Source organism: Sminthopsis crassicaudata, chromosome 4, assembly GCF_048593235.1.
Source record: "Sminthopsis crassicaudata isolate SCR6 chromosome 4, ASM4859323v1, whole genome shotgun sequence".
NCBI lineage: Eukaryota > Metazoa > Chordata > Mammalia > Dasyuromorphia > Dasyuridae > Sminthopsis > Sminthopsis crassicaudata.
Window position 1 is genome coordinate 62,365,834 of NC_133620.1, and position 14,735 is coordinate 62,380,568.

Genomic DNA, 14,735 nt, shown 5'->3' on the forward strand with positions numbered 1-14,735 from the left:
ACAATGTCCTTTGAAACTGAAAATACTTGCAACATACTCAAGTTTACAAGGTCCTTTGAAACTGAAAATACTTGTAACAATTAAGCCATTTGTATTCAAGCTCTATAAAAATTTAAAAGCTCGAAAAGTACAGCCTTAACCAGTTTCTTTATAAAATGCTTTTCCCAGTCAGCTTTTGAATTTTAGATTGCATGTTGGAAAATAATTTTGTTCTCTTGCTTTAGAAAGAATTATGTAAAAGTTAATTGATATTTTTAGAGATTCTTCTCCTGGTATAGGTACTATGAAGATTAAAACTTCATTATCGAACAGCAGTGTCCCTCAAATGCAAAACATGTGATGTTTACTCACAGTTGCCCTGATAACCATCTTTTTTTTTTTCACAATAATGAGGAAATATATTCACTATGGATCTGTATTGAAATGATATCAGACTTCTAAATCATTTCATAGCATGCATTTTTAAAGTAGGTTTTTATTAAAGGTGCCATGTAATGGTCATATTTCAGATCTATTTTGATTATTTTAGTATTTGTCTGCAAATTATAGAGAGTTCTCCAAATAGTTCCAATTTACGGGAAATTGAATTATGAGAATAATTTCTAACTAATACTCATTAAGAACTGACATTCCTTTTAAGATATTTTAAATTTTGTAATTATAAGAAACTCTGCTATAATTTTAAATGATTTCAGTTATTGGTATTTAAAAACAACAACAACAACCCTAAGATCACAGAATCAAGGAATGTTAAGGGCCATGTGAAAGCTACATGGCAATACTGAGTAGAATACTAGAACTTGGAGTCAGGAAGGCTTGAGATCCTCTGGGTGACTGGGTAAATCATGTAATCTCTTTGAGTTTCCGTTTTTTCATTTGTAAAATGGGAATAGCAATACTTTCATTGAGACATTGTACAGAGATGAATCGTCCTGACTCCAGGGCTGGCACTATTCTCTGTGTCACATAGCTGCCCACAATAGATGTAGAGTACTTTGTAAATCTTAGGGAGCTATGTATGAACTTTACCAGAACAATTTCCATTAGTTTGGGACTATATGTCTTCTGAGCTGCCTCCATCACATGGAGAAATACTTCATTTGTAGGGAGAACCACTATCATTTGTAGAATCATCAGGCTTCTTTCTCAAGGATTGTTTGTGACATCTATCTTTCTATGGGATATTCTGTCAAGGGTTGTAGCTGGCTTTTCAGATGATTAATTCTGCTGTGAGAAATATAATGTGGTGATAGGAGAAAAGGGAGGAAATAAGCTTTTATACAGTATCTATGATGTACCGGGCATTGTGCTAAGTCCTCTTTATAAATATTATTTCAGTTGATCCTCACAAAACTCTTTGAGGTTTTTGTAATTATACAGTCATTTTTTAGTCATGCCCGACTCTGTTACCCTGTTAACAAATATATTGAAGTGTTTTGCCATTTTCTTCTCTAGCTAATTTTATAGAAAAGGAAACTGAGGCAAAAAGGGATTAAATTACTTACCCAGAGTTACCTTGTTGGAGAAGAAATTGTCACTTACGCCTTGAGTTTGAAGACAAAGCTCTAAGGAGTCTCTTGAATCGTTGTAGTTTGACATGATCACAGGCTTTGCAGGTAACACCCTCCTCCTTCAGTTCAGTAGGGTTTGCTTCTTTCTTCCCATATTGAAGTAATTATTTCAGTGGTCCTAGAAATAACTGATCCTCCAGTTGTTTGCTAGCTATCTTCAATTCTTTGATGCCTATGTTTCTTAATCATTCAATCATTCTTTGATCTTCTTTAGTCTGGGCAAGTTCAAAAGTATTAACCAAGATATTGCCCCTGATGATCCCTGTACTGTGGTTAATTAGGTAGTTTGCCAAGAACTACTGATCTTGCTAAACTTGCCACTGTTCATCCTTTTCATGAGACTATTTAGCATTGTTCTTGTCTTCTTTTTAGTCCTACAAGATTGAATTTGTGCAGTAAAAGTTGGCTTACTTAGCTCATTACTGTTAAGTGTAATGGAGAAGAAAAATTGTCATGGTTAGTCTAGCATCTTCAAGATAGGGAATACTTATTTACCAGATTAAAGTTTGGTTCAATATATAGTTTAGTTTACCATTTTCAGGAAGTAAAAGCACTTGATAGACATGACTACATTCTTTTCATATAGTGGAGTCCTATCATACAGGAGTTAAATCAGTGTATAAGTTGAAAATTCTGCATAAATTAAAATAACCCTGAAAATTACTTACTTTATCTAGAAGAACACTATCTGATAGCAGTAGTCAATAAAAACAGCCAAGAGTGTCTTTTCTAAAATGTCAACTTCTCTTTTGGGAAAGTAGATGGATCTGAAATGGTTGCTATAGAAATGGATTTACCCAGACTAAAGAAGATCAGAGGTTGATTGAATGACTAAGAAACATGGCATCAAAAAATGGAGGATAGCTGGCAAACTTAAAGAAACTCTTGAATAATGTGAGAATTGGAAGGAATTTCATTGGCAATTTAGTTCAGCTTATCCAAAAAATCCCCAGTATGACATGTCAAACAAATGCTCAGCCTTTATTTGGAGAATTCCAGGAAGGGCAATTCTAACTTTTAAGAATTTATTTATTAATAGATCTAAATATTCATATTCTCTCTCTGTCTCTCCCCTTCCACCCCTGTGTGTGTGTGTGTGTGTGTGTGTATTTCATTTTCCATTGCACTTTGTTTTGCCTTTTTGGGGCCAAACACATGTCCTATACTTGACAGTCCTTCAAATACTTGAAAATAGCTATCAGCTCTCCTCTTTCCTCCCCCTCACCACTGTGTCTTCCCTTTTCCTTGTTAGGAAACTTGTTCCTTGTTAGAACTTGTTAGTTCTTTCACAAATCTTCATATCATCCTTCACATTCTGGTTGTCCCCCTCTGCCCATTCTTCAATTTACCGATGTCCTTAAACCAGAATTGAACATAGTTTTCCAGATGAAGTCTGATGAGGACACTCAGTAGTTGAATTATCACTTCTCTTTTTGTGGAACTTATGCCCCCCTTTTTTCTTTTTCATTTTAAAATTTTTGTTTACATTTTATATTTTATTTTTTGGGTTATATATGTATATTCTTTTTTTTAAAAACACATTTTCCATATAAGTCATATTGGGAGAGAACAATCAGAACAATAGGGAAAAATCATGAAATTAAAAAAAAAAAGAAAAAAAAGGTGAAACTAGTATGTGTTGATCCACATTCAGTCTGTAGTCTTTCTGCATACAGATAGGGTTTTCCAAAGTTTTTTGGGATTTCTTTGGATCACTGGATTGCTGAGAAGAACCAAATCTACCATATTTGATCATCACACAATCTTGTTGCTGTGTACAGTGTTTTCCTGGTTCTTTTTGCTTCACTCAGCATCAGTTCATGTAAATCTTTCCAGGCTTTCCTAAAATCAACTTGTTAATCATTTTTATAGAACATTAATATTCCATTACTTTCATCTGCTGTGACTTATTCAGCCATTCCTCAATTGATGACTTATACCTCTTTTAAAAAAAAAATTAATGCCCCTTTTTAATGTAGACTAGGATTGCATTTGCCTTTTTGCCCTCTGCATCACAATACTGAACTTACAATCTACTTAACTCCCAGATGTTTTTCAGAACACTTGTACTCTAACCATGCCTTTCTTACCATGTACTTAAGAAATGGTTCTTTTTTGGAACCAAAATGCAAGACTTCCTGTTTATTCCTATTCAGTTTCTTTTTATTAGGTTCAATTCAATACTTGAACATTTCCAGATCCTTTTTGTGTCTTGATCTAGTCATCCCAATGTGAATATCCCTTTAATTGTTATCTGCTATATTTGATGAACATACCAGCTATATCTTTATCCAAAGGCATAGTTTAGATTGAAATTTTATTTTTAGTTCCTATTATAGTCATGCAAATGAACTGCTGACTTTCAATTCCAATAGAACAAAAATAAAAACAGACAAAGATTTAGTTGGTAAAAGTGATGTTTGAGAAGAAGAATCTGAGGTGATTATGTGATTGTATGACTATTCTTTCAATTTCACCATGCAATTAGAGAGGACACAAGCACAAGGAAATCAAAGGAAAAATACCAGGGGTCTGCTAGTCTTCTCATTAGTTCTACCACCCTAAACAGAATGAATAGACACTTATAGGTATGATGATGCTCTTCTAGAACCTCTCACTTCAAGTGCCAAGATACTCAAACTATGAGGGTAAATGAGAACTGAGATTGACAAAAGAAATAGTACATTTGGGTCTCTTTTCTTTGATTCAGAAGCTTATGCTTATCAAGTCAAATAGTGTTCTAGGACTGTTTAAATCTTCTCCCCAATTCTCCTTCCCTCTCACTTCTGTGCCCCCCCCCTTTCTCCTCTTTTCTTTTCCCTTCCTTTTTTCTTTCCCTTCTTAGCACTTTTCCCTCCTTTCTTTCTCCTTTCCCCCCTCTTTTCCTTCCACTTTCCCCACTTTTCTCTGACTCTCAAATACCTATATTTGAATACCTGTAAGTCAAATGTGGGTACATTTTTTATTTCATTGTAATACCCTTTTAAGCTGGCTAAGAGATGGAATTACTTAGCAAGAGAAAAGATCGAGGTGAAGTAACCAAATCAGACTTTCCTTTTCAGAACTGTTGCAAAAAGCATTCCACTCTGCTTCTTTGCTTTAAAATTCTATTTGCTAGGTTTATCATTTTATAAGTCACTTCAATTAAATAGATTAGACAGCCATGCATTTAAAGAGGAATGCTGAATCAAAGTTTATATACTGTATAATTTTGCCAGCCACTAGCCGTCTTTTCTGCTTTTAGACATTTTAAATCCTTAGTCTTTGAGGGAAAGATTAAAAATAAAAGTTGCAGAAGCAATATGCTCCATCTACAGGAGCTCTTAGAGAAGAAATTTAGAATATTTTTAGCTGGCAGATTGTTTATTATGCAAATCCATTTAAAATATCACTTGGCCGAATTTCTGTGACCCTTATAAGAGAATTAGAAATCTGAACAGTGCCAAGCACTAAAGTATCTAGATAGCATCCAATCCTTTCCCATTAAGTATGAGCAAACAATGTTTTATTTTTTATTTGTCAAGCTTCCAATTTGATTAATAAGTACATAAAATAAAAATACAGAAATAATATGCATTGGGGGAAAATTTAGCTGAAGTTTTCTAGATAATACATTACTGCTCTTTCACTTTGAATCTTTAGGCTTGTCCACAAAAGTAATTAGCATTAGAGACCATACCTCACCTTAACCTTTTTGGAAACCATTATTCTCATCTTGATTCTTCTAAATCTTGTGATCTTTGCAGAAAAGCAGTATAATTGCAGCTCTTTCATAGTGATCCTTTTCAGTGTTGCCTCTGTTTTGCATAATTTGAGTTGATCGACCACAATCTCAGAGAAGTCATCTTCTTTTTTGTTCTATTTTCTAAGCTAAGCATTCCTTGTTACGTAGAAATTCCCTGAGTCATAATTAGAAAGCCATCTCTGGTCCTTTCCTCCCATTTTTAACATTAGGTAAGTCCATTCATGTTAGATTAATAGCTCGAACCTTATTTTATTTTTATTTTGTTTCTTCATTTTTCTTTTTGAGGCAGAGAGATCTTTTGCTTGTAAAAATCAGTTTAGTTCTCGTTTAAAAAACAGAATGAAAGGGTGGTTTTTTGTTTGACAGATTTATGTATTCTCTTCATGGAAGAAGTAGTAACAAACTATATCTCTTTATTCCTTTTTACTCCCCTCCTTCCCACAAAATAAAAGACCTTTCATATTGACTATTTGATGACAATACGATCTAGAACAATATAGTACATATGGGACTAGTGTTATGTTAAGCTGGGAATACCAAAAAGAAAAAAAAAAAAGGCAAGCCCCACTGTCTAGGAGCTTGCAGTCTAAGGAGGGAAGAGAAAGACTATACAAGAAAGGAAGCTAAAACAGGGCTGAGGGTACTACTGATGTGTGAGTACCAAAGCTGAAATAATCTCCTTAAAGATGAATTTTTTGGTGATGAGCTTATCCATGAGGAGGGGGAGGGTCTAATAATGATGATGCAGTTCAAACTATTGATAACACTTTCTTATTGATATTTGTCTTTTCCAATTCATTTCAACATTTAAGTGCTTACTCTCTACAAAGCTCTATGCTAGACCTTGAAGATATATAAAAAGTGACATAATCCCTACATTGCAAAAGTTTATATTACACTGTGGTTGAGTTGGAGTGGGAGGAGAAATACAGCTAGTGGTAGAGGGATGGATATAAATGTAATTATATGGGTATGATTAGGGCAAAAGGATTTCTGATATAAGACACTTTGAACAGGGAGAGAACACCTTGTGAAGGGCTGAGGGAAGACATTCCTACAGAGGGAGTAGGTTGCGTCTGAGTTGGGCTTTGAAGAAAGAAAAGTATTCTGAAATGTCAAGATACTAGGGGAGTACATTCCAGGCATGAGAGTGACAGCCTGTGCAAACACACTGAGGCAGGTGGTGCATGTTTAATTCAGAGTACAAGGCACAGTCCAGGTCGGCTAGAACATAGAGTATGTGAAAAGGGGAAAAGTGAGAGAAAGCTAGAAGGGAGGGATGGAGTCAGTGTGTGAAGCACCCTCAATGCCAAGCTGAGGAGTCTGAGATGGTGTTGTTTTAGGCAAGGGAGAGTCATTAAAGAGGACTGGAAGAGAAAGTCGGGCAATTCAGAAGCAAAACAACATTGACAGCTGGGTAATTTTGATAGATTGAAAAGATTTGAGCCTGAAAACTGGGAGACTTTAGAAGGACATTAGAGCCTTAGGTATGAGGTCATAAAGGACTGAACTTGGATGGTTTATGACACTGTGATTGGAAGGTGTGGAGGAGACAATAGAGATATTGTGGCAGAATCAGTAACTTAAACTGTCTTTGTGTAGATCATTCAAGTTTAGGCAACAAGCAAGAAGAACTCAAGAATCTAATGAAAAGAGGCAAGTTTGATCCTCCCAAGTATCACTGAAACTTGGTGGGATAAAATCTTTGAGGGAATTTGTCTTTGGATGGCTATAACTTCATTAAAAGAAGTAGGATATGTAAAAAAAGAATGGTGGAATAGCTATGATTATTTATTAAGAAAAGACTCCAAGGACTTGTGAAATAAGTGTAATGTGGAGTACATTTGGGTAAAGTTCATTTAAAGCAGAGAAAGTAGTGATTTGGTATTTTGTTTTTGGAATGTATGATAAATTACCCTAGCCAGAAAGAAGTAGGAGGTTGGTATACATTGTGGAGTTGGCACAAATGTTTGCTACCGTAGTGAAGAGGTTCTCTGCTTGTACAAACTTCTGCCATGGAGTGTTATCCCACACAATATGGTCTAGAAATTAGGGTCTAATCTTCTGAACTTCCTTTTGAAAGGAAAGATTTGCTAAATCTGTCTTTCTCTTTTATATTCTTATCTCCAGGGGTTTGATGAAAACACTGTATTGTCAAATCACTATTCCTATGTTTTAAACGATAGTCTACAAATCCAAGTCTAATTCTCTGTCCTACCTTGTATTCTTCTTCTGGGGCCCTTGCCTTCAGGGCTAAGGATGATGAAAAGACCACCAGTGTTCCTGGGGTCTTTTGTTCTTTGTTCAAGACTTCCCAGTCCTTAGCAATACTTTTTAGGTTTTTTTTCTGGTGGTGCCATTTATGCCTTGGATGTATCACTAAATTTGGATAATAGTCATAAGGTTGAACAAGTCCCTGGGAGCTCTTCATTGCATCCTGTTCACCTAGATCAAACACTTGGCCCAGAGTAAGTGCTTTAAAATGCTTATTCCCTCCCATCCTTCTCCCTAGCCAGAATATACTGTGGCTGTGATTTTTAACTGAACTACCAATCTACTAGCTATTCAAAAAAGGAAATCATTTTTTTCTGGCATGAACAGTTCTTGATGAAATTTAGCTGGCTGTTTGTGTTCACTTTTCTTCTTTTCTAAAAACTTATAAATCATCTTTTTAATAATCTAGTATTTTACCAAGAAGGGAGGTTAAGCTTGCCATAGTACAGTTTGCACATGGTACCTTTTATCCTTCTTTCAGAATAGTGGTATTTCTGTCACTGTTCATACTTTGCAGTTAACAATTCTTTCTGAACCCCCACAATGTAATTTATCTAGCCTTGATGTCTAGCCTTAGGAGTATCTACATGATTTCTTGTGATCTCATAAGCTGTAAATGTTTTGCTCTTATGTATCAATGTAATACCATACATTTTGAAGTAGTATAAAACTCCTTCTCCCTAACATTTCACCAATTTTTTATTTTCCTCTGAACTACCTTGAGTTCCTTAATAAGGAATCTCCTGCTAACAGGAGTAAAAATGCATATATTATTATTCTCTACAGAAGAGAAATAATACAAATCTTTGATACAGAGACCCTTCTCATCAGGTTGCATTCTAGTGGTGTACTCACAATGGTACTAGGCATTAAATAGAACTTAGAACTCATGGGGAGTTTACTTTCTAATGGGGGAGTGACTCCCACTAAAGTCCAAAGTCAATTAGAAAATCCTGTTTTTAAAAGTTCTTCATAACCTGGCCCCTTTCTACTTTTGTTACACCTTACTCCTCTCCATATAGTCTATGAACTAGTGACACTGACCTGTTTCTTGTTTCCCCCACAAGACATCTTATTTCTCATTCATTTCCAAGGATTTTCACTCACTCTTCCTCAAGTCTGGTATTCTCTTCATCCTCCTCCTCTTATGCCTTCTAACTTCTCTTGTTTCCTTTAAATCTCAGAAAAAAGTCTCATTTTTTATAAGAAGCATTTTCCAAGTCCCCTTATTATTGAGATTACTTTCAACTTATCCTATTTATATCTTATTTTACACATGCTTGCTTACGTTCTCTGTTAGATTGTGAACTCTTTGAGATTGTATGAACCAGTTTTGCCTTTCTTTGTATTTCCAGAATTACATAGTAGATACTTAATACATAGTAGGTGTACATAGTACATAGTAGGTGCTTAATACATACTTGTTGACTATCAAAATCAATATGTGTGGAAAAACTGTAAAACATTATGAGGACTACTAAAGATCAGAAATAAGCTAAAGCTGCTGCAGAAAGCTAAGAACTACAAAAAAGGGTCTTTAAAAATGCTATTTGAGAAAAAAGAAACAAATTTTTGTTTAGGACCTTTGCTTGAAATGGAAAGGATTATAGTAACTTACATCAAAGAGCATACAGAACTGGTCAGTTCTTTTTTATTTTTTTTTTTGTGCATGTGGGAAAGACAATAACTTTTGGAGAGAAAAGGACAGAACAAAAATGACTGCTAAGAAATTGATACTCCCACTTTGATGGATGTGGCTCTTTTCAACAAAGAATGATTCAGGTCAATTCCAATGGATTTGTGATGGAGAGAGCCATCTGCTCCAGAGAAAGGATTATGGAGACTGACTGTGGAACACAACATAGTATTTTCACCTTTTGGTGGTTGTTTGCTTGCTTTTTTCCCCTTGTTTTTTTCCCCTTTTTGATGTGATATTTTCTTGTGCAGCATGATAATTGTGGAAATATATATAGAAGAATTGCACATGTTTAACATATTGGATTGTTTGCTTCTGGGAGGGTAGGAGGAAGGGAGGGAGAAAAACTTGGAACACAAGATTTTGCAAGGATGAATATTGAAAACCACCTTTACATATATTTTGAAAATTAAAATTTATTATTAAAAAAAGAAAAAAAGAAATTGGTACTCAAGATAGATTATGGGAAGACTTATATGAATTGATGCAAAGTGAAGTGAGCAGAACCAGGAGAACATTGTACATAGCAATAACAATATCGTATCAATGATCAACTGTGAGGGACTTAGCTATTCTGATTAATACAGACCGTTCTGGAAGACTCATGATGAATAATGGTATCCACTTCCAAAGGGAGAACTGATGAACTCCAAGTAACAAGTGTAGCGTATTTCTTTTCTTCTTTCCTTCCTTCCTCTCTCCTCCCTCCCTTCCTCACTCTCTTTCCTTCTCTTCTTTTTCTATCCCTCCCTTTTTTCTTCCCTTCCTCCTTTCCTTCCTTTTTTCCTTTCTCCTTCCCTCCCTCTTTCCCTCCTTTTTTTCCTTTATATTTTTGAAAAGTATTTTCCTTTTCCAATTACATGCAATGATAGTTTTCAACATTCATTTTTGTATGATTTTGAGTTCCAAATTTTTCTCCCTCCATTTCTTACCTCCCCTCTCCTCAGTACAGCAAGAAATCTGATTGATATAGTTATGCATAAAAGTCATTTTAACATATTTCTATATAAGTCATGTTGTAAAAGAAAAATCAGAACAAATAGGAAAAACCATTAGAAAGAAAAAGCAAACAAACAAAAAATATGCTTCATTCTGGAGTCTCCATGGTTATCCCTCTGGATACGGATAGCATTTTCTATCCCAAATTTGTTGAAATTGTGTTTAGTCATTGTACTGCTGAGAAGAACTAAATCTATCATAGTTGGTCATCAAACAGTTTTGCTGTGATTGTGAACAGTGTTCTCCTGGTTTTGTTCACTTCACTCAGCATCAGTTCATCTAAGCTTTTCCAGGCTTTTCTGAAATCAACCTGCTCATCATTTCTTATAGAACAATAATAATTCATTTCAGTTTCTCTTTCCAAAGCATTCCCAGAGAACTTGACAATATTTAGCCCTGACATGTAATTTCATCAGTATAGTGAGTTTTCAGTAAGGAAATTTCTTCTACCAGTACAGAGTGCCAGCTGTTCAGTGATGTATACAGTCTTAGAGAATTACCTTAAGGAAGTTAAATATTAAGTGAATTGCTCATGATCATTGTCATTCTATGTCAGAGGCAGGTCTTGAACCCAGATCCGTGTTGAATCTCACACTGGCTCTCAGTCTACCTTGCTATGCTCCATTAGAATGTAAATCTCTTAAGGATGCCCCTTCTGTATCTTCAGTGTTTATCACAGTGCCTGACATATAGTGAGTATTTAATAAATGTTTGTTAGCTGATTTCTATATTGTTTAACAGGATAGACTTTTTTGTAATACTCTAATTGAAATTTCCATGGTTTTTTCCTGATGAGCATTATCAGATAAGAAGGGTAGTAGATATCTAAAATGGATGCTAGTCAATTGAAATTAATATATGACCTGTCTTCCTGTCATCCTGTCACTCTCTACCACTTTTTATAGAAATGTTGAGGATTTTACAGAAAAAGAAAAATCATATTTTAAATTTTGATATCAATTGAGACATATCCATGAAATTCAGAATGAAGACCATCATTATGAATTATCTTTGCTTTTCTCCCATTTAATCTGATTTTTACTTTCATGTTCAAAAATACTTTAGGGCTAAATGATATCCTATTAAATAGTGGTTTTAAACAAAATTACAATGTAATAAATTTGTAGGGAATGTTAGACCAGGTACATAACACATTATATAGTTTGGATTTTTGCCTTTTCTCTGTTGTGGTTTCTTAGAATTGGAACAAAGAAGAAACCACAAATGAAATAAAGTAATGGATTATAGTACATTACAAGGATAGCCAAGTTTTTTGGGTCAATATCAGTTCCATAAGGACTTCTCTACAGAATGTTTATACTAAAATCCAAAAAAGCTTTGTGTACCAAAAGAACTGAGAATGGAAATGGATAAATTAAATGATTGTCTAATTAATGACACAAAAATTGAGGGTGGGGAGCAAGGCTAGTGTTTCTGTGTGATGCTTAAAGGTCAAGAGAATGTATCTACAGACTCAGGCTTTGATACCTGTCTACCTAGGAAATTAAAATACATAAGAAATGCATTACCTTTAAAAAATGCAGGAAGCCAGAGGATTCTTCTTGAATAACATTGTCTCTTGGCCCTTTTAAGGGAAAGAATTCCTGTCCCTTACCATTTGTATTTTAACCATGCCATTAGTAACTAGAGCCAGTGACACCTGATTGTTTCATATTTTTCTTTGAATTCACATAGTTCCCAAATGCTTTCCTGAAGTCCCAGTGAAATTACATCTGTAAGTATAAGCAGAGCCACATATTGCCTTAGCCTTGTTCTGGGCACAGGATGTGGGACAGAAAATTTAAATTAGTTCTCTTAGGACAATATTACAGGGAGGGAAGTGAGTATAATTTAGAGAAACTTTGGCCTTTACCCTTCCCCCCCCCCCCAATGTTGTTCCTTTGTTTCTCTTACCTCTTTCTTGCCTTTTGGTAAGAGATTTGACTGATGGCACAACATAGACCAGAAGCATTAAATGATGGTTTATCTCTCTCAATTTCCTCCAACATTTTTATTTTTTTATTCTTTAATTTTTCACTCCTGAAAATTGTATAGGAAATGTGTCTCTAAAATGGATTGTCTTTTTTTTTTTTTTTTTTTTTTTTAAGAGAAGCTTTGGGAGAGAGTCTCTCCTAGGATCAAACAGCTGAACAATGCTTTCTGTTTGCTGCCTTGGCTAGGCCTTATCGACTTGTATTTAAAAGAGACAATGTTTTCACTTGGCTATCTCTCTAGGTTTGCCTAGTATTTTGTAAGAGTGCTCAGTGAAGTGTGACATCAAAGTAAATAATTAATGAGAGGCCAATAAATATAGTTATTCTCCAGTGTCCTAACAATATACGTAAGTAATTTAGGTAATTTAATTTAAATATACTTTTAATTGCCTGTTGCTCAAATAATTCTCAGGAAAAGGTAGTAATTTCATTGTCTTTTAGCATCTCTTTTAAAAAGATTATATTTTTATCTATTTAAAAATTCTTTTCCCTATAGAATTTTATTTTCAAATATTTGGGGAAATTTTCTAAATTTGGCTTTGGGGACAATAACTAGTAATAAATGCCACTTACAAATTCATTTATAACAGATTTTTTTTCTTAACTAGGATGTCTTTCTCATTTAAAAAACTTCTCTAGGGCAGGAGGGAAAGAAAAGAAAAAGAAAAAAAGAAATTTATGTAATAATTTTGTTGTATATTTAGAGGGAAAAGCAAGTTGTAGAAAATGGTTTTGCAGTTTCATGTGCAATAATCTTTTTAATGATATTGTTTATGGAAATGCTTGTTTTCTTCCATGAATTAAAAATAAAATAAATTTAAAAAACAAACTTACCAAATAATAAATCACTGTAATTGTTTTTTCCCCTCAAAAACTACCTTTTCTTCACATTTTATGCCTTATCACAATGAGTCTGCTAATTATCCATCTCAGTTATGGAACTGTTAGATTTGGTGCCATTTTTGAGCAGGCATCAGTTTTGACAGCTTGATTTTAGTAACTTTTCATAATCCTTTCTGGATGCACAGTGCCATCTGCTGCTGGTAAGCAAATGTTAATTCTGTAGTTCAATGAAAATTCTTTTTAAATCCCAACAATTCTTAAGCTGAGAAAATGAAATAGTAAAAGCCTTGAAGTTTGATAACTGATCATTTTATTCTGGATAGTAATTCAAATTCATCGGTGGCATCTAATTTAAATATGATAGCAATGATTCAAACCTCTAGTTTTTTTGTTCTAAAGTCCTATGACACCTATTTTTTGTAAGAGAACAATTCTTGACATTTTATTGGCTTATTTTATTCTCTTAAGTCTTCTTTCTTAACAATTCTCTATACTTACAAACCCCTGCATTCCAGGATCTGTATCTTATATGCACATGCTTTCTAACACCTAGCATAGTTTTGGGTGTGCAATAAGAATATGTCAGTTGATTGATTGAAATGGAAGATAGTTTTCAATATTCATTTGTAAGATTTTGAATTCCAAAATTTCCCTCCTCCTTTCCTTACATTCTCCCTCCCCAGTAAGCAATCTTATATAAGTTATAGATGCTTAATCTTTTTAATCATATTACTGTATCAGTCATGTTGTGAAAGAAAAACCAGAACAAAAGGGAAATACTATGAAAAAGGGGGGGAGGAAAATAATTTGGTTCTATCCACATTTTATCTCCATTGGAATTTTGACATAAGTATTATACAACATAACCCTTGATAAGTTTTTTGAAGTCATCAATTTAAAAAATATATAATGTTCTGGGGGCATAGTTTTGGGTTTTAGTTAGAACTATTAAGATGCATTGGAAGGCTAGTGTCTGTCATAATAATAATAATAATAATGCACATTTTTATAGTGGTTTAAGATTTTTGAAGTTCTCTCATAATTTTATTTTATAAATGTTTGTTGATTCCACTCTATTGTGCACTGCTAAGGTATCAGTAGTCATATCTTGTTCAATCTGGGTACCTTATTCTTATAGGGATAAAGTGCATTCAACAAAATGTGACCAGGACAGTATAGGATCTCAAGCTATGTTATATATAAAAATAATTTGTAGGAACTGTATATTTAGAATAGAGAAGGGAAGGCACAAACATGATAACCTTCTTCAGCTATTTGAAGAATTTTCGTGAACTTACTCTATTATAATCTTCAGATAGCCAATCTAAATGAAGAGACAGAGGTTATTAGGAGACAGATTTTTGGCTAAATATAAAAGTGGAAAAAAAAGAACTTTCCTAACAATTAGAGCAGAGCACAAATGGCTGCTGCCTCAGGAAGCAACGAAATCTTCACCATGGGGGGTGTTCTGGCAGAAGTGAAGGATCATTTGTCAGAGATTGTACCAAGAACATTCATGTGTCAAGGAGGAAGTTAAAGTAAATAAGTCATCTCTCATGCCCCTTTAAATGATAAATTTGCACATGCAAATGATTCTCTAAGGGTGCAGACAT

The 14,735-nt window shown here is 34.2% G+C and overlaps 1 protein-coding gene across 8 annotated transcripts in view; it reads left to right on the top strand.

Moving 5' to 3' along the window:
- The window catches only part of RABGAP1L (RAB GTPase activating protein 1 like), a 665,899-nt gene that overhangs the window by 424,345 nt on the left and 226,819 nt on the right, over nucleotides 1-14,735 (top strand). Inside the window, exon 1 of one of the 8 annotated variants that reach the window (XM_074308409.1) lies at nucleotides 6,880-6,972. The exons of the other annotated variants lie outside the window; for them this stretch is intronic. The gene's annotated coding sequence lies outside the window, so the exon portion shown is untranslated. Of the gene's footprint in view, nucleotides 1-6,879; nucleotides 6,973-14,735 lie in introns of those variants that run through there. 8 annotated transcript variants of the gene reach the window in all.